At 45.8% G+C, this 24,890-nt stretch overlaps 1 protein-coding gene across 14 annotated transcripts in view; it reads right to left on the bottom strand.

Moving 5' to 3' along the window:
- Positions 1-24,890, bottom strand: part of LOC119972600 (extracellular sulfatase Sulf-1-like) — a 690,773-nt gene that overhangs the window by 369,139 nt on the left and 296,744 nt on the right. The window lies entirely within an intron of this gene.

Raw genomic sequence — 24,890 nt, 5'->3', positions numbered from 1 at the left:
TTAAATGATGCCCGAGTGACCGTCTGCTGGGGAAGCCGCTCAATAGGGGGTCTTTCCCGTTAATGGGATGGAGCTTGGTCTTAATTGCTGATTATTGATTTCTTGTCACACTGCAGTGGGATCCGGACTTCACCAACGGAAGTGGGCCGGTTAGATCGGCGTGGTTCCCAATTTTAGCATCTCTGCTATCTAACCAGCTTGCTCGTTTTCACGCCTGTCGCGATGCAGCCAGTAGATCGCACCCAGCGTTTTCGTTCTACATCAATAAATCTTTTGTGTCCTTACGCTTCTGTTTGGCCGCTTCCTCGATCGCAACAGATTTTAAATTCGTGTTTCAGTACAGAGGGATTTGGTAGGTCAATGAAGACGGAGGTAATAGGCAAGTGGGGATTAATGCAGGAAGGACTGAATTTTAGACGTGCCCAAGGCCAGCAATAGAAAAAAATCAGAAAATGCTGAAAATACTCAGCAGATTGGGCAGCAACTGTAGAGAGAGAAACAGGGGTATATTTTAGGTCACCATGGCTCTTTTTCTCTCTGCACAGAAGCCACCGACCAATCCGCTACAATTTTTAAGCAGTGGAGGTGGCCTACCAGTGGGATTTTTTGGTCTCACCATTGTCAATGGGATTTCCTGTTGATGGCACCCCTCGTTGCTGAGAAACTGTGCGCTGTCGATGGGACCGGAATACTCTGGCATCGCAAACAGCGGGTAAATTATGCCCTACCTGAATTACCAAGTCATTCTTTTTCCAGATTTCTGGCATTCACAGTACAGTATTTTGTTTTTGTAGCAGCATTGGAATAATTAGGTTTGGAAGTGACAAAAGTGTGAAAAATGGGTGTTTCAGAAGTGAAGGGATTGAAGTGGAGGCAGAGACAGACTATGTTGTGGAGATGACAATAAGTGACTTAAAATATATATATATATATTTAAACTTTTTCCAATTAAGGGGTAATTTAGCATGGCAAGTCCACCTGCCCTGCACATCTTTTTTGGGTTGTGGGGATGAGACTCACGCAGATACGGCTCTAAGAACTAGCCCTCCTTGCAGCATTTAGACAGTGTCCCGGGGCCGGGATCGAACCCGGGTCCTTGGGGCCGGGATGAGGCAGCAGTGCTAACCATGACAATCGTGATGATTTTAGGTTTGAGTTTGAAAGGGCGGCACGTGGCGCAGTGGTTTGCACTGGGACTGCGGCGCTGAGGATCCGGTTTCGAATCCCGACCCTGGGTCACTTCCGTGTGGAGTTTGCACATTCTCCCCATGTTTGCGTGGGTTTCACCCCCACAACTCAAAAGATGTGCTGCATAGGTGGATTGGTCACGCCAAATTGCCCCTTAATTGGAAAAAAATTAATTGGGTACTCTAAATTTTTTTAAAAGAAAGGTTTGAGTTTGAAGTGTACTTCTAGGTCAGGCTAATGTTATGGACAGGGGAGGGGTTAATTTAAACAGCCTGATTTCAGCTCTCACTACCCATCCATAAACAGAAAGGTATTTTTGATTCCTCCCTTTACAAGTAGTAGCATATTTTTCCCAGCCCTTAAATTTGGAGTGTTCTCAAGCTCTATGAATAACTGGCACAGAAAACACAAGATGAGAAAAAAATAAGAGGTTTGGTTTATTTCATACACTTTTCCAGTCCTGCCTTCTTTAAATCCAGATTTGATTGCGTTTGTTTTTGGTTGAATTTCTTTTTCCAATTTCATTTCCCATCAGGCGGATCCAAACTCCTTTTTTGGGAGGGGTTAAAGTTATTCCCTATGCGTTTGAGGATCTTAATAAAGAAGGCGAATGAAAGACTAGTAGGAGAATGCAGATGGGTTATGGATGAGTTCTTAAGAGCAATGCCCCAAGTGTTGCCTCCAGTAGTTTGTCCCATAAAACAGCGAGAGAAATATTGTGAATAAAAGCAGATAACCATTGGAATTGAAGCAGTAGTATAAGCTCAAAGAATATTTTGCCGTGCACTTATCTTATTTTCTTAAACTTGTTGTGTTTTAAAAATGCACCTTTAGTTCTCAAAGTCTTAAACAATCACTCACTCCAATGTCTGGATCGTAACAAAGCTACGTGGTGTGACTTTTGTAAAACCTCAGTGGAATAAATCTGATGACTCATTCCAGGCATTTCCACACTCTTCAGGCCTGACAATAACCACAAATATGAAAACAGACAATTAGTCAAGCCAAGAGTTCCATCAACATCCTGCTTTATGTTTTGGTTACGGGAGAAAATAAGAGCCAGAATAATGCCCAATTCAGAAATGTAATTTAACAAACCTCACTTTGAAAAAATTCACCATTTTGATGGGTTCCATAAAGTTGACAGCTGGAAGAAACACTTTGATTTCCCCTTCCTACAACAGCAGCAACGTCTGTGGTGTTTTGATCATACAATCATTTCCAGTCATATTGACTCTCGTCTTCCTTGAACTTACGCACTCTTGCTCCTACCACAGTTAACCTGGTTTATGAGACCTTTGCTTGCAGCATGATGGCCTTTATATTTGGTCAACTAAGTATTCAATACACCTGGAAACCCCAAAACACATCCATTTCAGCAAACCTTCCTCACAATTTTCCAACTCTCAAGAATTCTCCATTTTGTATATAGAAAAAGCAGCTGGGTGGGTTTGGGGTGGGGGGGGGGGGGGGGGGGGGGGGGGGTCCGGTAATGCATTTGTAACACAGAATGCCCAACCTCAAAACAAAATCTTGAAAGAGAGAGTTGGAAGCATCTGGTATTGATCTTCTAGACCCATGTGGGCGGCACGGTAGCACAGTGGGTTGCACTGTTGCTTCACAGCGCCATGGTCCCAGGTTCGATTCCAGGGTCGGGTCACTTGTCTGTGCGGAGTCTGCACGTTCTTCCTGTGCCTGCGTGGGTTTCCTCCGGGTGCTCCGGTTTCCTCCCACAAGTCCCGAAAGACGTGCTTGTTAGGTGAACTGAACATTCTGAATTCTCCCTCTGTGTACCCGGACAGGCGCCGGAATGTGGCGACTAGGGGCTTTTCACAGTAACTTCATTGCAGTGTTAATGTAAGCCTAATTATGACAATAAAGATTATTATTAAAATAGCCAAATGCATTGCTGGCGTCCTCCTGGCTGTAGCAGCCACACACTGTTCCCCAAAGAGCGGTTGATGCACAGCCAAACCATTGAGCAGTGGGTTCTTTATATTCAATATTTCACAACTGGCCAAATAAAATATTTTTATAAATCTGCACACTGTGGAGGTTCTTTTTAACTTTGGCACATGGGCACATGCCCATTGGCAAGCCTGGAATTTTTTGCGACCAGAGAAATAGAGCCACAGGGTCCTGATACCCAAGGTCTGCCACCTGCCAGAGAGAGGTCAGTTTCTGCTTTCAGCCTTTTTTTTAGATTTAGAGGCAGCAGTGCTACTCACTGTGCCACCGTGCTGCCCGTCTGCTTTCAGCCTTGGTGGTAGACGTTTTTGTGGCTGACAAAGTTCAATCCTTCCCCACTAAGCTTTTTGAGTCACCACTTCTCTCCATCTTCAAAAGCTTCCTGAAGGCCTATCTTCTCAACGACAAGTTTGGTCAACTCTAATTCTTTTGGATCACTTACATAGATACCGTGCGGAAAGCATGGCAGCACAAGTGGATAGCACTGTGGCTTCACAGCGCCAGGGTCCCAGGTTCGATTCCCCACTGGGTCACTATCTGTGCGGAATCTGCATGTTCTCCCTGTGTCTGCGTGGGTTTCTTTCAGGTGCTCCAGTTTCCTCCCACAGTCCAAATACATGCAGGTTAGGTGGATTGGCCATGATGAATTGGCTTTAGTGGCCAAAAAGGCTAGGAGCGGTTATTGGGTTAAGGGGATAGGGTGGAAGTGAGGGCTTAAGTGGGTCGGTGCAGACTTGCTGGGCTGAATGGCCTCCTTCTGCACTGTATGTTCTATGTATGTTCTATGTATACATAGAAGATAAGAACAGAAGGAGACCTTTTGGCTCTTCGAGCCTGCTCCGCCATTTATCACGATCATGGCTGATCATCCAACTCAGTAGCCTAATCCTGCTTTCTCCCCATAGCCTTTGATCCCATTCTCCCCAAGTGCTATATCCAGCCGCCTCTAGAATATATTCAATGTTTTAGCATCAAGTACTTCCTGTGGTAATGAATTCCACAAGCTCACCACTCTTTGGGTGAAGAAATGGCTCCTCATCTCTGTCCGAAATGGTTTACCCGGAATCCTGAGACTGTGATCCCTGGTTCGGGACACACCCATCATTGGGAACATCTTCCCTGCATCTACCCTGTCTAGTCCTGTTAGAATTTTATCAGTCTCTGTGAGAACCCCCCTCATTCTTCTGAACTCCAGCGAGAACAATCATAACCTAGTCAGTCTCTCCTCATGTGACATCATGTGAGAGTAGGTCGCACGAAAGGTGGCAACCGCAAGAGTCTTTGTTTTTAGGTCAAAGGAATGGCTACTCGATGGACTTATGTTGAACGTCTCGTCGAAAAAGGGCAAGAGATTTCTTTCATTGAAAGGATTTGGGGACTGATGTGGTGTTCTTACAGGAGACATTCATGCGGGTATGGGACAGGACCAGGCTACGGAAGGCCTGGGTCAGCCAGTTTTTTCATTGAGGTTTTGAGAGCATGGAAGAGACAGGCGCACAACGTGTACTCGAGGGTAGACTTCTTTGTCATGGACAGGAGCCTTCTCCCGGGGGTGGCAAGGTAGCATAGTGGTTAGCACTGTTGCTTCACAGTTCCAGGGACCCGGGTTCAATTACTGGTTTGGGTCACTGTCTGTGCGAAGTCTGCACATTCTCCTTGGGCGCGATTCTCCGCTCCCCACGCCAGGTGGGAGAATCGTGGGAGGGCCGGGCGACTCATGTCACGCCCCCCTGGCGCCCCCCGCAATTCTCCCACCCCCGCTCGGAAGAATCGCCGCTCGCCGTTTTTCACGGCGACCACCGATTCTCCGGCCCGGATGGGCCGAGTGGCCTACCATCCCGACCGGTTCACGACGGTGGCAACCACACCTGGTCGCTGCCGTCGTGAACATGGGCGCCAAATGCTAGTTTGAAGCTTGTGGGGGGCGGAGAGGGGAGTGAGCACCACGGCCGTGCTCGGGAGGGGACTGGCCCGCAATCGGTGCCCACTGATCGTCGGGCCGGCGTCTCAAAGCGACGCACTCTTTCCCCTCCGCCGCCCCGGAAGATCAAGCCGCCACGTCTTGCGGGGCAGCGGTGGGGAAGACGGCAACCCCACATGCGCGGGTTTGAGCCGTCAGCCGTCGTGACGTCAGCCGTGCATGCGCGAGTTGGAGCCGGCCAACCTGCGCATGCGCAGCTGATGTCACTTAGGCACTGCCGTCGCTTCATTCTCAGCACGCCGCCTTGACGCAAGCGTCAAGGCCTGGCGGCCGAGAGCTACGGAGCACCGCTCCTAGCCCCCTGGGTGGGGGTGAATAAGGTGAGAGGAGCGGCCTCCAAGGCCGTCGTGAAACTCGCCTGAGTTAACGACGGCCTTCCTGATTTATTGCGGGAGCGGAGAATTCCGCCCCTTGTGTCTGTGTGGGTTTCCTCCGGGTGCTCCAGTTTTTTTTCCACAAGTCCAGAAAGTTGTGCTGTTAATCCCCACCACTCCACACACAGCCCCCCCCCCCCCCCCGCCCCACCCCATCAGTAAGGGGTGCCCCCCCAAATGGAGCTTTGCAACGAGCCCCCAGCACGCCAGGGAGTCAGGAGCAGTGTCAGGGAGCAGTGTCAGGGAGCAATGCCGGGGCAAGTGCCTGATTACAGACTGCCATGTCCTCTCCCCCCAGTGGTTATATTTAACTGTGCAACCTCGGCGGCTTCCCTCCACATGGTACTCATTTTTAAAAGCTTGTTGTGAATCTCGCCAAATTGATGTCACGTTAGCGAGGGGAAGATACCAATGTGGGACAAACAGACATCAGCTTTGACAAAGAGTCATCGGACTCGAAATATTAGCTCTTTTCTCTCCCTACAGATGCTGCCAGACTTCCTGAGATTTTCCAGCATTTTCCCTTTCATTTCAGATATCAGGGAAGCCCTTTAGTTGATTAGAATTTATTTCAATGAGGTTCCCGACCTTTCTGGGATTTTAGCACCCATGTCACTGTTTGCACTCGCAGTGAACACGGGCGCAAAATCACAACAAATGGTAGCCGTCTTTGGGCTCATAATGAGTATACACTGAGGGCGGGATTTACCGACTGTCCATGCTGGCGGGAAATTCCTGTCCCACGCTGGAGCATGGGTTTCCTGGCAATGAGGAATGCTGTCACCGGGAAATCCTGATAACAACGGCAGGGTTGATAAATCCCGCTGGCGGGCCGCCTTCACCACCGAAAAACACGAGGGGGAGTGGTAGGTAAATCCCACCCTGAATCTCTCAAAGTCCATGAAAAGTGTTGAAAGTTTTGGATTATAAACAGCTGTGCTGTAAACTGTCCATTTACTTCTAAGATGAAAGAGAGTTGGGATCAAGAATAGCTAATTGGCATTTCTATCCGGAGGCAAGTGCTTCATGTTGCCATGGGAAGTGTGAAGAAGAAGCCATTTTGAAATCAGTTCACAAGCTTCGAAGAGACGCTACCTGCAGCCATCTATGAGTTTTGGAAGATTCATCCTTGGTGTGGCCTGAGAGTAAGAATCATTACGATGGGCTTTACTGTTGATAGTAGTAGATTTGGGAAACTGCAGAAAATGAAGGAAATGCCTGGAGAGTGTATGTGTGATAGATATAAAAGAGTACGTACCTTTCTGTAGTTTAAAGGAGAAGCTGCTGAGTGTTTAGTTATGAGTATTTTTAGTAATTTGTTACAGTAAAAAATCTTAAAACGTGAAATCTTATGTCATACTTTTCAACTATTAATTTGCAGTTTGAATTTTGCTTCTCTATGAGAAGCATAACAACATGATTACCTGCACTGCCCACCGGATCAACATGATTACCAGGCACTGGATCATACAGACCATAGACCACAATGGTCCTAGTTTCTGTCCCTGTTCTCTGCTAAATTAGGTTGTGTTAGCTGGGACAATACTAAGGGTGCTACAATGGCTAGGGGAAAATATTAGTCAACATTATTTAATGTATCTGCTATCCAATGACATTTGCTTGATGGTGTGCATATGTGGGCACAGACTGAGGACAGGAGCAAGCTTTGCTGCGATGCCTCATGTTCAAATGGGCTGGATTCTCCGTGCCCCCAGCCACGCGTCTCTCAGCAGTGCGTCATTCGCTCCCGGCAGGATTCTCTACTCCCGCTGCTTGTCAATGGAATTTCCCAGTGACGCCACCCTACACCGGAGTGCGCTGCCAGCAGCAGAAGTGAATCCCAACAGCTGAAGAATTCCGGCCCATAGAAGAGCTTCCGATCTCAAAACATAATTCACAGGCTGTGATTAAAAAGCTGGAAACGGAGCAGCACAGAACTGATAAAGAAATTAAGAAAACCAAACACTCCAGTTACAATTCAATCATCTTTCCACTTCCCAAGCTCAAAAGGCTGGTCCCCAGATGTATTACAGGCTCTGCTCACTTTAATGTCAAGATAAGAAGGTCTCAGATTTCATCCTTGGCTTGTGCTGAATTAGTTGATCTCAGTCACAACGTAACTTTAACTGGAACAACTGCTCTTGGCTTCTCTGGGCTGGGGAGGTAGAAAAATAAACGAGGCAGAGTTTTTGCTGCTGTTTGTTACCTGGTTGGTCCTGGTAAGAGTGAGCTAGTATGAACCTTGGCTGCAGAGACGATTGGGCTCGTTCTAACGCCCACCACCTGTAACTTGTTGCCATTAACACCCTGAATCATTTTTGAATAATGGACACTTAGGCCAAGATACCGCAAACACGCTCATTCTCGGGTCCCGGAGAATCGCCAGACCGGCGCAGAGCTCGATTTCGGCGTTGAAATTGGATTCTCCACTCCCGCGCCAAACGCGATTTTGGCGCAGTGCTGTGGAGAATCCAGCCGTAGTATTTTTACTGAAAAAAATTACCTGGTCATAATCACACTGCTGTTTGTGAGATCTTGGTGTGCATACGTTGGCTGCTATGTTTCCTACATTTACAACAGTAACTACACTTCAGAAGTACTTCATTGGCTGTAAAGCACTTTGTCCCGCAGTCAGGAAAGGCACTATACAAATGCAAGCTTTTTCTACAATGTGAGTACTATTGATACCAAATCTAAATAGTTTCATCCAGCTTTGCCTTTTATCGTTGATACTTTTCAGTTTATGTACATAATTATAATTGAACTTAGGTTTCCAGTTGAAACTGAAGCCTTTGTAGCTTAAAAGCTTGTCCCCTCTTAAGGTTTTGAGTTTTTGTAGTTTGGTATTAGGATACAGATAACACCAGCGAGGCAGCACCTAATGCACCTAAAGTACAATATTAAGAATCAACTGCATTCCATGGGACAACAGCTCTACGTAGGACCTTCCCTCACGGACATTAATGAACCAGTTGACTTTCATGGTTGGTTTTTCTGGCATTAATCCACAAACGACCAGATTTTTCAACATAACTTACCAGGATCATATTCTGCATTCAGTACCTCATGGTTTCTAGTTCAGTATTGGAAGCATTAGGCTACTCTTTAAGTGTACATTTAGCATATTTGATAAGAACTGTCTGTGCTACAGAAAATATATCGTGAGTTACAAATAGTGATGTTCTTTAAGATCCAAACCTTGTTTGACAGTGACACCTACTTTCTTCCTGTTGACACAATTAGAACCTCACTGCATGTTGAAACATGTGGCTAGAAAATGACATTTGGGTTAGTAAAATGTACAACAAAGTGTTTCAACAGCTTTGGCTCTGTCCCTCAAATTAATTATGCTCAGCAAATTTAATAAAATTTTTGTTCAATGAAATGAGCATTTCTTCAGTTTGTCACCCAGGTCCAGATCAAAGCCAAGTAGAATAACCAGCCACAGGTGGCAGGGTGGCACAGTGGTTAGTAGAGTTGCCTCATGGCACCGAGGACCCGGGTTCGTCCCGGATCCGGGTCACTGTCCGTGTGGAGTTTGCACATTCTCCTCATGTCTGCATGGGTCTCACCCCCACAACCCAAAGATGTGCAGGGTAGGTAGAATGGCCACGCTAAATTGCCCCTTAATTTGGAAAAAGAAATAACCAGCCACAAGTGCAACTCGATCTTCCAAAGCGGATATCTTTGCCAAACCAATAAGGATTCCCCTTTTCTCACACTCAGTTACTTTTTGTGAGAGTGTGGCAAGATAGTGTGAATTGTGTGGAAACCTTTATTGAGTAAGCTCACGTCACTGGAAGTTCCACCATGACATGATTTCAAAGCGAGCTCATACATCCCACAATCACAAAGGCAGTGCTACACCGTACCTTCCTACATTAAACTCAAAAACAATTAGTTTACATTAGTATGGAGCACACGCTGCAAATGGTGAGACCATGGACCTCTTCTTTCCACCCCGCTTAACCTCTCTCATCCTACACCTCTCACCTCTGCATTAATGCTTTCAAGGTGCCGAGGGAAGAGCTTGAAAGAATCCAAGGAAGAGTCAGTGACCATGGAAGAAAGATTCTGAACAGAACCCCCAGCTGAAGTTGTTAAAACTTGTCTAACCTGAAGCAAAGATGTTGCCTCGGTTCTGTTCAGAATATTTCTTCCATGGCCACTGACTCTTCCTTGGACTCTTCCAATTCACTGTTAGACATCAATCAATCTGTTTTGTAGATTTTCTCTATTTGCTTTCAAAGTCTTGATCTGCACTTCCACATTGCATATCTCACACAGAATACGACAATTTCAACGCCAAACCAACAAGATCGATCCAAAGTGACTGAGACTATCCTTCCCCCAAACATGTGAGAATGAGATATGAAAGCATTTTCAAGCACCCAGACTGTCTGAATTTATAAAAGCAAAGACTTGAGGTGAGGAGAGGCAGCATAAAGAAGATTATATTGTCAAGATATTTGTGCAAGGACTTGGGTGGAGGTGTCGTATAAGGGTATATGGACAGAGTAAGGATTAATGTAGGACTGGAGAACAATACCGCCCACGGTATGATGTGGAGAGTCGCATGACAGTGTGCAGCATAGTCTGGAAAGAGCCACGATCAAGCTAGAATGCATACATGCCAGGACCTTGGATATATATGTATATAGTTATGAATTGTTAATAAACACACAATGTTCAATCATGCAAGCCTCCAGATCTCTCAGCTTTACAATATTGGTACGTTTCCCCATTGAGATTCAGTGTTTGTAGAGGCATATGTGGGCCTTTGATGTCTCCATTGAATCTGTAGCTACTCGGGCAAAAATATGATCTTAAATGCTGGCAAAGCCATAGGTCACTCCGAAGCTCTCTCTGCTTAGTGAGAAGACTATGAATTCTCCTCACATTGAGTCCAGTCTGTGGCCTTCCTGGCACAGTGAAGCACAGCAAGCAGAGCTGTTTCCAACTTGGAAGAATCTTGAGGCATCCAAAGGTGGAGGTGACTTTAGCAGATACTGACAACATCGTCCCTACCCTGCTTTGTAGTTGGAGGTCTATTTCCAGGAGGTGGAACATTTTGGTGCCCACTTCTGTGCTGAAGCATTACCTGCGGAGGTGAAGGTAGTGACAGTGCTTTCTGAAAATCTTTGGTGAGTCTGATTTCTGCTCCGAGCTCTCTAATTCCTCCCCCTACCCAGAGCTTCGCTCTGCTGCCATTGCTCCATCTCCACATCATAATGCAGCCAAAGAACTGCAACTATAGACTCCAAAAGTGAGAGCAATCTTCCTACTCAGAGGCACTCAGGCTACACTGAACCATTTGGAAAAGCCCATCCCCACTATTTTGATTCCAACAACTTGTGTGAGCTACTCTAATAACACAGTATTTCCACCAACTCACAGTATTAAACGAATGCCAAAAGCACTTCACCTGAAAGTTCTAATTCTTTAAATAGCGCTGGGGGGGGGGGGGGGGGGGGGGGGGGGGTAGAGGGTTTCCTCTTGCAGCTGGACGCATATTTAGTTTTGCATGTTTAAGAGCGCGAACAGGACCTGTGAGGTCCAAATTGTAGATCAGGTACCAAATCAGTGTTAGACACCGATTATTGTCATGATCTGCCAAATCCATGTTAGACATTGGTTGCACAGCAGGTTACAAAGGAATAAAAATTGTATTGTGCCCATGTTAAGACCCACCCCTGGTACCATGCACAAACCCGCAATATCGGCAGCAGAATCGGGGTAAATTAATGTGTTGGCCACATTGAGATAGTACCAGCACGCTGTGACACCATTCTGACCCCAGGGGCATAAGGAGGGCACAGCAAGACTGACCGGCTCGAACATAGGCAGAGTAGGATAGGCATGGGTAGGCAATAGGGTGTTAACTGGTGGCCAGCAGCTGCCTGGTGTTTGAATGCGAAGCCAGGAGAAGCAGGTCCACAACAGTAAAAATGTTAAAGCTTTAGGTGGCCATCCCCAATGATCCCTGCAAGAATTCTTGCTTCGGCTCTGATCAATAAAAGAAAATGGCCTCAATGTGTACAGTGCATGCTGCAATGATTCATTGTCCATCTGGATAAAGGAGCCTGAAGTGGCTATAAGGGCCCTGATTTGCAGATTTGTAATGGCAATTTCAGGCATATGCCCTGGGTGCCTACTGAGCAGCCATGACAAATTTGATGAATGCCATACTGCCAGGATTGAATGAGCATGTGTATGCCACACCGCAGTTTGAATCTACGCAATCCAATTTCTCTGAGCAACAAGACAGGATTAATTAATGATTTCAGAGTGAAGGTACCTCTAGGCAGCAGGATTCGTAAAATGACTGAATTTTACCTAAGGTTTGAGGGAGAGATGGGTGGGTCAAAGACTAGCATTTGAAACTAAAATTAGGGCAATTATAAATGCATGAAAGTAGAACTAGCTAAACTGAACTGGAAAATGAGGTTTAGGGATAGGTCAACAGAGATACATAGCTGCCATTTAATGGGATATTTCAGAAAAAAGCAGATGCATTCCAACAAGAACAAAAAAATCCAAAGGGCAATCCGCCATCTGTGGTTAACTAAAAATGTTAAAAATAGTATCAAACTTAAAGAAAGGGTATATAATTGTGCAAGATAGGTGGCAATCAGAAGACTGAATAGAATAGAAAGAACAACAAAGAAAGACAAAGGATGCAATTTAACCAGTGCATTGCACCCAACACAGATCAGGACCCACCTGTTAAATAGCAGGAAAGGCCAACATTGAGATATGCGCCGGGCGCGAATCAGTTTTATAATAATAATCTTTATTAGTGTCACAAGGAAGCTTACATTAACACTGCAATGAAGTTACCCTGAAAATCCCCTAGTCGCTGCACTCTGGCGCCTGTTCGGGTACACAGAGGGAGAATTCAGAATGTCCAATTCATTTAACAACACGTCTTTCGGGACTTGGGGGAGAAAACCAGAGCACCCGGAGGAAACCCGTGCAGACACAGGGAGAACGTGCAGACTCTGCACAGACAGTGACCCAAGCCGGAAAACGAACCTGGGTCTATGGCGCTGTAAAACATCAGTGCTAACCACTGTGCATTTGCTGTCTAACTGGCTGACTCCAATGGCAAGTTCCGGATCTCGCTCAAAATATGGCGAGCATATCATTCACCCTAATTTGTATGAATTGGATGAAGGAACTGAAGGTATGCTTGCTGAGTTCGCTAATGACACAAAGACAGGTAGGAAAGTAAATTGTGAAGAGGACATAAGGAGGCGGCAATGGGATATAGATAGGCTAAAGCAAGTGGGAAAAGATCTGCCAAATGAAGTATAATGTGGGGAAATGTGAAATTGTTCATTTTGACAGGAAGAATAAAAATAAACTTATCTAAATGGTGAGAGATTGCATAGCTCCCTGATGCAGAGGGATCTGGGTGTCCTTGTGCATGAGTCACAAAAGCCTAGTATGAAGGCACAGCAAGTAATTAGGAAAGCTAATAGAATGTTATTGTTTCTTGTTCGGGGAGTTGAATACAGAAGAAGGGCGGTTATGCTTCAGTTGCACAAGGCATTGGTGAGACTACATCTGGAGTATTGTGTACAGTTCTGGTCTCCTTATTTAAGGAATAATATAAATGTATTGGAAGCAGTTCAGAGAAGGTTCACCAGATTAATACCAGGAATGGGTAGGTTATCTTATGAGGAACGTTTGGACAGGCTGGGTTTGTATCCACTGGAGTTTAGAAGGATAAGAGGCAACTTTATTGAAAAATATAAGATCCTGAGGGACCTTGACAGGGTGGATGTGAAGTGGACATTTCCTCTTGTAGAAGAATCTAAAACTCAAGGCCACTATTTAAAAATATGGGGTCGTCCATTTAAAACAGAGATTTTTTTCTCAGAGGACTGTGATTCTGTGAAACTCTCTTCCTCAGAACATAGTGGAAGCAGCCTTTGAATATTTCTTTTTTAATTTTAGACTACCCAATACATTTTTTCCAATTAAGGGGCAATTAAAGCGTGGCTAATCCACCTACCCAGCACATCTTTGGACTGTGGGGGCGAAACCCACGCAAATACGGGGAGAATGTGCAAACTCCACACAGACAGTGACCGGCAGCCGCTGTGAGGCAGCAGTGCTAACCACTGTGCCACCGTGCTGTCGTCTTTGAATATTTTTAAGGTGGAGGTAGATGTGTCCTTGAGAAGCACGGAGGAGAAAGATTATTGGAGTTAGTGGGAAAGAGGAATTGCGGTTACAAACAGACCAGGCATGATATTACTGAATGGTAGAGTGGGTTCAAGTGGCCCAGTCCTGCTCCTAGTTCAAATGTGCCTACATTCATATGGTCTCTAGGTCAATACATTTTACTTTTGTCACTAGTTATAAAACTATAGGTCAGCTCATCACATCAGTCCCAAGGAGTTCGAATCCACACTCATGCTGTGCTGCCCTTACTACATGGGACTCACAATGCACCAAATGACCAGATATCTTGCCCTAATCAAAGTTTCTGGTTCCATTTCTAATATTCATTCAGTAACTCAGCCGAAATACAATAATAACCGCCTCGGGTGAGGTATCAGAGTATAGAATGTGCTTATGGAACTGCACAACTCAGGATGTGCAATGTAAAAACAGAACTGACATTCATGAATGAGCTGGAACAACTATCTCTCATTTTGTCATTGAGCTCAGTCATGAGAACTTAGTAACTCTTGGAAATAGAATTCCCTCACTGATTGGCACGGCAATCATTAACATTAATCCATTGCAACAATTGATTTCAGAAAGGAGTACTAAAATTCAATCTTTACAGTTTAATTTAATACAATAGTGGGTGAGGCTAGGCACGGGCATGTTTTAACAGCTAGAGACTGGAAAAGTACCACGGCACTATTAAAGCATTACTGGCAGCAATTTAATTGGGATTATGAGAAAAAAGAGCAAGAGTAAATTGAAGCTACTTTTTTTTATCAACAAGCAAGTTTGACCTTTAGCACTACTTGAGATACAAGCTCAATCCCACAAATGTGGAGAAGTATCAATGAGTTGGACCAAATCTTGTGGTTAGCTGTATCACCACTTGTGCACTGTGCCTAAATTTCCCTAGTTTGCACAGGAGATCTTGGCATATAGGTTATTTGACTGGGGAACCTAGAAAATGGACACACAGCAGTTCTTTAACTATTGCAGTTTACCATATGGGGGCATTTGTTGTAGGAACTGCAAAATGGCCTATTTTTTCACAGCCATGAAATATAAACAATAAACCTTAAGAATGTAGCGATCCTGCTGAGATGATGCACCAAAAGGCCACGGTTTTATTTGGACTTTGGACCATTAATTAAATCACAGCAGCATAGAATCCCTACGGTACAGAAAGAGGCCATTCGGCCCACTGAGTCTGCACCAACCCTCCGAAAGAGCACTCGACCTAGGCCCACTGCACTGCTCCATTCCTGGAACCTAACGTGCATATCTTTGGACACTAAGGGACACTAGCATGGCCAATCCACCTACTGCACATCTTTAGACTGGAGAACTTGGAAGAAACCCACACAAACATGGGGAGAGCGTGCAAACTCCTCACAGTCACCCAAAGTCTGAGGAAGTCAATGTTTATTAAGAATCAGGGGGAAAAATTAAATGGAGTTACACTTTGTTTATAATATATTTAGAGTATCCAATTAATTTTTTCATATTAAGGGGCAATTTAACGTGGCCAATCCACCCACCCTTCACACCGTGGGTTGTGGGAGCGAAACCCACACAGACACGGGGAGAATGTGCAAACTCCACACGGACAGCGACCCAGAGCTGGGATCGAACCTGGGACCTCAGTGCCATGAGACGGCAGTGCTAACCACTACATCACTGTGCTGCCCTTGAAATAGAGTTATACTTAAACACAACAATGGCTTCACACAGGATTAATACTTTAAGACAGTTCCAATCAATCTTAATTTATCTACCTTCAGAGCTAACCTCCCCCTTATCTGTAACCAACTCCTTGGACATTTTAAAATCTAATGTAAGTCCAGTATTTCTTCTAACACAGTGCCTTTATTTTTTCTTGGATGCCCTCTGGAGTTTAACAGTTGGTTTTTCAAGTCTGCCTTTGTTCACACTGCTTGCTACATGTTGACCAGCTATTCCTGCTGAAATCTAAAACAGCTACCCACTAGCTTTTCAGTATCTCCTTAAATACATTCTTTCCCTTTGATGTCTCCATTGCCTTACCCAGTGTTGATTAACTTTATTTCTTTACTTTAAGTTTTAGAATTTAAAAGAAAAGTAAACTCACTTCATCCATTCTTTAACACCTTTCTTTTACCCACCTTTAACACCTTTCCCAGTATCTCACAGAAAAAGAACAGCTGCTGTTTGAATCGCAGGGGAACAAAGAAGCTGCTGTGTGAAAAAAAACAGTGAGAACTCTTTCATAGAAACAAGCAAGCAGAATGCCTTTTAAGAGTTTGGTTTCTGTTCAAAGAAAAGGGAACAGAACAACTGGGCTTTTGAATATATAAGGAACAGGGCATGGTCGAGGTGTGGGCGATCAACGAGGCAAAGGCTACAACACCTGCCTCCGCACCCGTTTCCAACCCCGGCTGGTCTGACACCCCGAATATGGCCTCCCAAGGGCCCGGGTTCAGTTTTCAGTTTCACGCGCACGACTTTAGAGATTACCCTAAAAACCTCCTTCCAGTAATCCTCCAGCTTTGGACAGGACCAAGACATATGAACGTGGTTTGCAGCCCCCCCCCCCCCCCCCCCCCCCCCGCAACTTTCACACACATCTTCTACCCCCTCAAAGAGCCGGCTCATCCTCGCCCTTGTAAGGTGCCCTCTATACACCACCTTCAACTGTATCAGCCCCAGGGACTATTCCCTTAAGTGCTAACCTTAATGCTTCTTATCTGCCAGAATTCTAGAATCACAGAATAAAATCATAGAATCCCGACAGTGCAGAAGGAGGCCATTCGGCCCATTGAATCTTGCATCGACCCTTCGAATAAGCTACCCATTTACACGCCCACTTCCATCCCACCCTATCCCTGTAACTCCATAACCTAGCCTGCACATCCTGGACACTAAGGGGCAATTGCTTTTTGGATCCTCGACTGGGTAGTCCGAGTCTAAAGTCTCTGAATCCATCAGGGGTAGCAACGGCATTATTGTTGTTTATGGAACAGATGGGGGAGGGGGAGGGGGGGGGGCAGACCTGTGGTGATTTATGTATCAGAAGGATGAGGAGTTCTCTTCTTTTTCTCATGTCCATCGGGTCTACTCCTGGATTGACTTCTTCGTGGTGGGTTGGTCTCTTCTTCCTGGGGTGAAGAGGCCGGAGTCTTCGCAATAGATTATCTCCTGCAAGGCGCATAATGACAAATCTGCAAGCGTGGAGAGGCAGTGGTTGGTGGACTCCACCCTCGAGGTGAATTGCCAGTTCTCGATTGCCCGGACACTGGAGTTATTGGCGAGTAGGAAGGAATTGCAGGTGGATTTTGAACCGTTTTCGACAGGCAAGGCGGTGAATTAGCTGCAACAGTAGGGGGGGACCTTTAATGAATGTAGGGAAAAGGCCAGTCGTTTTTTACCACACCAGTTGAGGCCTCCTGTGAGAGAGTGCCAATAAGGGACTTGGGTGATGGGTTGGTTCCCTGATTAACCAGGGAAGGTTAATGTGGCGTTTGAGGCCTTTCATCAAGAGCTATGCAAGTCATATGAATGGATTATCCTTCCCAGTGGTGAAGCAGGGAGAAGGGAGGAGTTGAAGTCAATGTTGGAGGAGGTTATGAACTGTATCAGATTATTGCGGTAAGAAAAGCTCCAGGTTCTGATGTGTTTCCTATCGAATTCTATACAAAATTTGCGAGTCAGTTGATCCCACTGTTGTTAGATGTGTTCAATTACTCCTTGTCCCAGGAGGTATTGCCGGCCACGTTAGCGCAGGCATCAATTTCCCTGATCCTGAAGAAGGATAAGGATCCTATGGAGTGTGGGTCGTACTGACTAATTCCGTTGTCGAACGCTTACGCTATGCTATGCTGTTGGCAATGTGTTTGGGGCCCTGCCTTGCAGGGGTGAATTCAGAGGAGCTGACTGGTTTTGTTAAGGGCAGGCAGTTGTTGGCCAACATACGGCAATTTTTAAACATCATTCTGTCCCACTCCCCAGTGCCCGAGCCAGAGGTGATTATTTCAACGGATGCTGAAGAAGAGTTTGATCGGGTGGAGTGGGGTACCAGTTTGAAATTCTTGGAAGATTTGGCTTTGGGCCAAAATTAATATCATGAATTTGGCTTTTGTACAAGTGTGCATACGAATGTCCTGGGCTCGGGAGCATTGGGTATCTTTATATGCGGATGATTTGCTTCTGTATATCACGGAGCCACTCGCTAATGTAGTGGAGATAATGAAGCTACTTAAGGATTTTGGCTCCTTCTACGGGGAATAAGCTCAATCTGGGAAAAAGTGAATACTTTCCAGTGAATTCCCCAGCGAGGAAAGCTGATCTGAGACATTGCCATTGTGCCTGGCCAGGACTACCTTCCATTATCTCGGAATCCGGGTGGACCACAATTGAGCTTTGCTTCACAAACATGACTTTGCTCGTCTAGTGAATGGGGTTAAGGCTGACTTGAAAAAGTGCAACGACCTCCCTCTGACCTTGGCGAGCAGGGTCCAGATTCTAAAAATGAACGTTCCCCTGAGGTTTTTGTTTTGTGTCTCAATTTTTCTCCCCAAATCTTTCATTGGTCTGATCAACAAAATGGCACCCTCCTTTATTTGGGCGGACAGGACCCCACAAAATCATCGGACATGTCCACAGAGAAAGAGGCAGTCAGTGGGCCAGAGCTACCTAATTTGTTATTTGATTACTGAGCCGCAAACAATGAAATGGTGTGGGGGTGGCTTAAGTATCTAGATTCTATATGGGTTGGATGGAGGCAGGCAGAGGTTCGAGTTTGAGGGCCCTGGTTACTACCCTGCTTCCGTTTTCACCTACAAAATTTACCTCAAGCCCGGTACTGGTGGCCACTCTGAGGATTTGGAGGCAGTTTACGTAGCATTTTAAGCTGGGTTTCTTGTCAACTTTAGCCCCTCTTTGTAAGAATCATTTATTTGTGCCATGTAGCTTGGACTCGTTGTTCAGGGCATGGGGGAGGGAGAAGCCAGAGAAGTTGAGGGACATGTTTATGAGGAGAGGTTTGCCGGCATGGAGGAGTTATTGGATAAGTTCCAGCTTCCGAGAACTGATGTATTTAGGTATTTGTAGGTGAATGCCCTTTGCGCAAGATGATTCCTCCATTTCCCAAAACCATTGCCTGTCCTGTCTCTGGCTGAGTTGGGCGATGGGAGGATTTCAGTTATCTATGGCTGGATCCTGTCGATGGAGCAGGCTTCGTTGGAGGAAGTGAAGAGAAAATAGTAGGGTGAACTGGGTCAGGTTTTTGATGGGGGTGTTGGAGTGAGGCGCTCCACAGTGTCAACTTTACAGCCTCTTGTGCTAGGCCCAGTTTTATCCAGTTCAAGGTGGTGCACAGGCCATACTTGACCAGGGTGCAGATGAATACTTTCTTCTTGTGTGTCGAGGATAGGTGCAAACGTTGTTCAAAGAGACCGGCGAATCACACACACATGTTCTGGTTTTGCCCTAAACATCTAAGCTTCTGGGTCTCCTTCAGCACCGTGTCAGGGTTTGTAGATGTTCAACTGGAGCCGTGTCCGTTGGCGGCCATTTTTGCTGTATCGGACTCTTTGGTGCTGTCATCAGGGGTGAAGGCCGACGCCCTCGACTTTGCCTTGTTGACAGCCCGGAGTAGAGTTCTGCTCAGGTGGAGGTCCCCTGCGCCGCCCAAGCCTCAACGTGGCTAAGTGATCTAATAGAATTTTTATATCTTGAGACGGTCAAGTACACGATGAGGGGGTCGGTGGAAACGTTCTACTCGAGGTGGGAATTAGTCACTGTCAGTTGCTAGGAGGGTATATTTTTTTCTTAAGTTTTGTTTGTTCTCAAGGCATTGGGGTTGGGAGGGGTTAGATGTGGTTGGGTAGTTTTGAAATGGTATTGGTTGTAAGTTATTGTTCTTTACCTTGTTATAATGAATCTGACAGATGGTGGCTTGAATCCGCACATTTAATTTTAGAGATTTCCTTTCTCTCTAGCAATTGCTTCCAGCTGGAAAGGTCAAACTATAACCTTTTCTCACTTGCACTCTTCGTGGAGTATACATTATCCCACAAGAAATGATTATTTACATAACATTCAATGGGTTACTATCTTCAGTACGTCTATTGTACAGAATCTCATTTAAAACTTTTGACAAATGGAACCCCATACTCGCTGTCTCCACAAGAGCCTCTGTTTGACAGCCAGAATACATTTAATAACACATTTTATTTTCTTATCTTCCCAAGCTAATGGGCATTGCTCATTCTTTCCCGTAGGATGCATTACACAATCAGCTGCATGAGAGTATTCATAAAGACGATTAACATGCAAAGTGTTACTAAAGATGATTAGTTTTGTTCATTGAGTCACCCAAGAATGGGAAGTTAAGTATAAATTTTTCCAAATTTTATGTTTGTAATGTTTTATTTTCCCTTAAAATATTCTCTACCTTGGCGGTTTTTCATCAAAATACTTAATTCCAACACATCAAAACTAGTATCTGGTTTAGTCAACAACCAATTGATCTGAGCGATCAAACTTGGAATTGCTCTGTCTCTTCTGGAGATGGAAATTTCTCCTTTTGTGATGACAATTAACTGGGCTGCAAGTGACATTCTCTAACTAGGGGAGTTGATTTAAAGTTATTCCAGACCTACTCGGCTTAATATCTGACCCAACATAATTAAAAGCCTCACAAATCCAACTCCCAATTTTAAATTCTACCCGAATCTTATTAATAACACATTTCTCAAATTCTGGTGAACCACCCATAAGAAATCATCAATATGCAGCATGAAGATGCCTGAAAGTTCTCCTTTATGGTATGAATAAAAGTTGCAGAATCTGCTGTTCGTTGAACACGACCTATTTTCAGCAAAGCATGTTTCACCCAAAAATAAACGTGCCCTGGAAGCATAGTCCAGGTCATAGGTGTTTTTGTTTAGTTTCCATAGTTTTCCTTCTGCATACATTGTTCTTTGCATCCCGACCCCAGCCCCTCTGCCAGCTCCCCGTCCACCTTCAAGAAATTCAGCCCCCCTTGGAAATGCCTCATCCCGTCCGGCCCCGGTGGGGGTTCCGACCCACACAATCTACTATAAAACTCCTTAAACACCTTATTCACCCGTGCTGAGTCTCCCACCAGGTTCCCGTCTCCATCCTTTACTTTCCCTATCTCCCTGGCTGCCTCCCTCTTTCTAAGCTGCTGTGCAAGCATTCTGCTGGCCTTCTCTCCATGCTCATAAATCACACCCCTCACCTTTCTCAGCTGCTCTACCACCCTTCCTGTGGACAAGCCGAAGTCCGCCTGTAGCCTCCGCTGTTCCCTTAAAAGCCCTGCCTCAGGGGTCTCCGCATACCTCCCATCAACCTGTAATATCTCCTTTACTAGTTGGTCCATCTCTGCCTTGTCCACCTTCTCCCTGTGGGCCCGTGTCGTGATCAGCTCCCCTCTGACCACCGCCTTAAATGCCTCCCAGACCATCGCTGCTGAAATTTCCCCCATGTCATTGACCTCCAGGTAATTCTGAATACATTCCCTCAACCGCCCGCACACCTCTTTGTCAGCTAAAAGTCCAACGTCTAACCTCCAGTGTGGGTGCTGATTACTGTCTTTACTAACCTGTAGGCCAACCCAGTGCGGGGCATGGTCTGAGATTGTGATCGCCGAGTACCCCGTGTCCACCATCCCCGTCAGTAGAGCCCAGCCCTGAATAAAGAAATCAATCCGGGAGTACACTTTATGCACGTGTGAGTAGAAGGAGAACTCCTTCACTCTCAGCTGCCCAAATCTCCATGGGTCTAAACCCCCCCCCCCCCCCCCCCCCCCCCCCCCCCCCGCCCCACCTGCTCCATGAACTCTTTTAGTTCTTCAGCCATTGCTGCCACCCTGCCCGTTTTTGAGCTTGACCGGTCTAAACCAGGGTCAATAACTGTGTAGAAGTCCCCTCCCATGAGCAGTTTATGCGAATCCGGGTCCAGTATCTTCCCCAGCATCCTCTTTATAAACTCCACATCGTCCCAATTTGGCGCATCCACATTTACTAATACCACCTGCACTCCCTCCAATTTCCCACTGACCCTAATGTACTGGCCTCCCACATCCAAAACGATTCTTCCCGCCTCAAACACCACTCACTTGTTGATCAGGATTGCGACCCCCTGGTCTTCGATTCCAGTCCCGAGTGAAAAACCTGTCCAACCTAATCTGGTCAGCTAAAGTGCGTCTCGTGGAGCATTACCACATCCGCCTTCAGTCCTCTCAAATGCGCGAACATGCGTGCCCTCTTGACCGGCCCATTTAGCCCTCTTACATTCCAGGTGATCTATCTAGTTGGGGGGCTCATCGCCCCCCTCCCCTCTTCGCCGATCATCCATCCCCTCTCTTGGGCCAGTCTCCAGCCTGCGCCCTACGTCTCCACCGGCCCGCCCCCAGGCAGCCTCCACCCCCGACCTCTTCTCTGTCCCTCAGCAAAAGTCCTTCCCTCGTCAGCGGAACATTTTCCCCCCTCACCCCCTAGTAACAGCACATTGTAAATCCACCCCTTTGATAAGCCTAACATCTGCTCACCCCCACTACGCTTCCGTGAGCTAGCCCGCCCAGCTAGCATGGTGGCCCTCGCCCCTGGCGCCAGATATTCTCCCACCTATTGTTCCCTCCCCACCCTCCCCCCGTTCATACATACATATTCAAATGAAAAACAATCCCAACACAATTGCCCAACAGAGAAAAAAAACCCCGCTAAACAAAGAAAAGATCAAGCAAGAGATCCAGCATCTAGGTAAACACACCTCCATCCCCCAACAGTGCAAATGTAAACTTTAACTCACTCAGTTCTGCAACTGGCCCCAAATCAATACACAAGGCATTACAAACAATGTTCGCAAAACGAAAAATGAGAAACTTTTTTAAACATAAACGTTGCAGCAAAGTTCAATGTTCTCAGTCTGACACCAGTCCTTTCCTTTTCGTGAAGTCCCGCACTTCTTCAGGCGACTCAAAATAAAAATGTTGTTCCTCGTATGTGACCCAGAGACCGTTTGGATACAACAGCCCGAACTTCATCTTTTTCTTAAAAAGGGTCGATCTTATCTGGTTAAACCTCACTCTTCTCCTGGCCACCTCTGCACTCAGGTCCTGATAGATCCGCAGGATACTGTTGTCCCATTTACAGCTCCATGTCTGCTTGGCCTACTGTAAAATACGCTCCTTGTCCAAATACCTGTGGGGGGGGGGGGGTCTCCCACTAGCGTCTTCCTTGCGAGCGCTCTGTGAGCCCTGTCCGCCTCCAAGGGGCGGGGGAATGCCCCACCCCCCAGCAGCTTATCAAACATGCCCGCTATGTATGCCCCAGCGTCCGCTCCTTCGGACCCCTCCGAGAGCCCAACGATTCTCAAGTTCTGCCGGCGGGACCTGTTCTCTAGGTTCTCCACCTTCACCAGGAGCCTTTTCTACTGGTCTCTCAGCATCCTCACCTCCAACTCCACCGCAGTTTGATGTTCCTCCTGGTCAGCCAGCACCTTCTCTACTTTCTGGATCGTCTGATCTTGGGCATCTAATCTAAGCTCCAGCCATGCAATTGCCTCTTTAATTGGGTCCAAGCAGTCCTGCTTCTGCTTGGCGAAGCCCTCCTGGATAACTTGCATCGGCTGCTCCATTGACCTCTGGGTCGACAAGCCAGAGCTCCGGTTGTCCGCCATGCTGTCTCCTGCTGCAGCTTCAGCCCAAGCCTTTTCTTTTCTTCTGTTTCTGCCTTTGCCAGCACTTCTCGTCCTCCTCTCCATGCACCGATGTGGGAATCCAGTGCACAATTGTCTCTGTCATCAATTTTTCCATTCAAGTCCGGTAAAAAATCGGGGGAAAGGTCCAAAAGTCCAACCCGAGCGGGTGCCACCAAATGTGCGACTTACTCCTTCATAGCCGCCACCGGAAGTCAGTGACGAGATTCTTGAGCATGGCTGCAGCTTCGAATGACACACTAATAGTTCCTTAGGCATTTCTAAGATTCATTCACTCATTACCTTGTTCTGTTTTGTCTTCTGCTGTAATAGCAAGATATGCTAAAGGTACTTTAATCCTTATTCTTTCTGTCTTTAATTCTTCTGTTGTATTGACACCTATATCTGGTATCTGGGCTACTTCAAAATCTGGCAATCTTTGAGAATTCTAATCTTTGCGTCACTGCAGAACATTTCATTTCTTCCATGAAAGCTAAAGGAAATGACTGTTTTCCGAGGAATTTTATTAAGGCAGCCAACATCGGATCTAACAGAGTCTCCTTCTCCAAGAACTAAATATTTGTTAGAACCGGTAGCGAACTCATATGAGACACCCCAGCACAATTCAATAATTTAAATAATAGTTCTGATCCAGGGATCATCAATTTGAACTTTCCCAACCTTTTATATAATCTATTAAATTCCATGATGTATCCTTACAGGGGATTGACCATCTGTTTTCCAAAATCTATCAAATTGGAACCATGTCTCAGGGGTATTTCTCAGATAATTTTTCTTGTAGATTTCATTCAGGAACTATATTAGAAAATCCAAGCTATCATCATTATCCAACTGATGGAGATCAACGTCACAAAATGTTTCACTTCTGACTTTACTTCTTGACAATACCAAGGTTGTACCTTGTTTCCTCTATGATAGGAGCGTAACACATAACCACATTTTCAGCCTAATTCTTCCACTGGTCATATGATTCAGACTTCGAGAACATTGGAGGATGATCTTACCCAGACATGTAACACTTGCTTTCTCCCATCTCCACAATGGCAACTATGGTTTTACTAATATCTGGAAAAAAATTGTGGTTTCCAGCCTTCACCATTAGGCAACTGTTCTCTGCTTCCATGTTCTAATCTAGATAACCAGGTGGCGAGGTTTTTATTTACAGAGTCACATGTTCCAGGCGTCCATCTCCAACCCAACAACCACAGTTTTAGGGATGAAGGCCCCAGAATACATTTGAAGGGGCCTTTTATGATGACTGTGGTGATGGAGAGTGTTCTAAGAATTTATGGACTGAACTTTGTGGACAAATTGGAAACAACAGAAGCATAAATTGCCGTCCCTCCTAAGAACCTTGAAGCTATCTTCAATGAGATGAAACATACGTGGAACAACAAACAATTTATATCCCGTACTGTCATTGAATAGGAAGATTCTCACAAGTATAACAAGTCTTGTAAACCCCGTTCACTGCA

This window comes from Scyliorhinus canicula, chromosome 10, assembly GCF_902713615.1.
Source record: "Scyliorhinus canicula chromosome 10, sScyCan1.1, whole genome shotgun sequence".
In the NCBI taxonomy this organism is placed as follows: Eukaryota; Metazoa; Chordata; class Chondrichthyes; order Carcharhiniformes; family Scyliorhinidae; genus Scyliorhinus; species Scyliorhinus canicula.
This window is presented reverse-complemented; position numbering and strand designations above follow the sequence as displayed.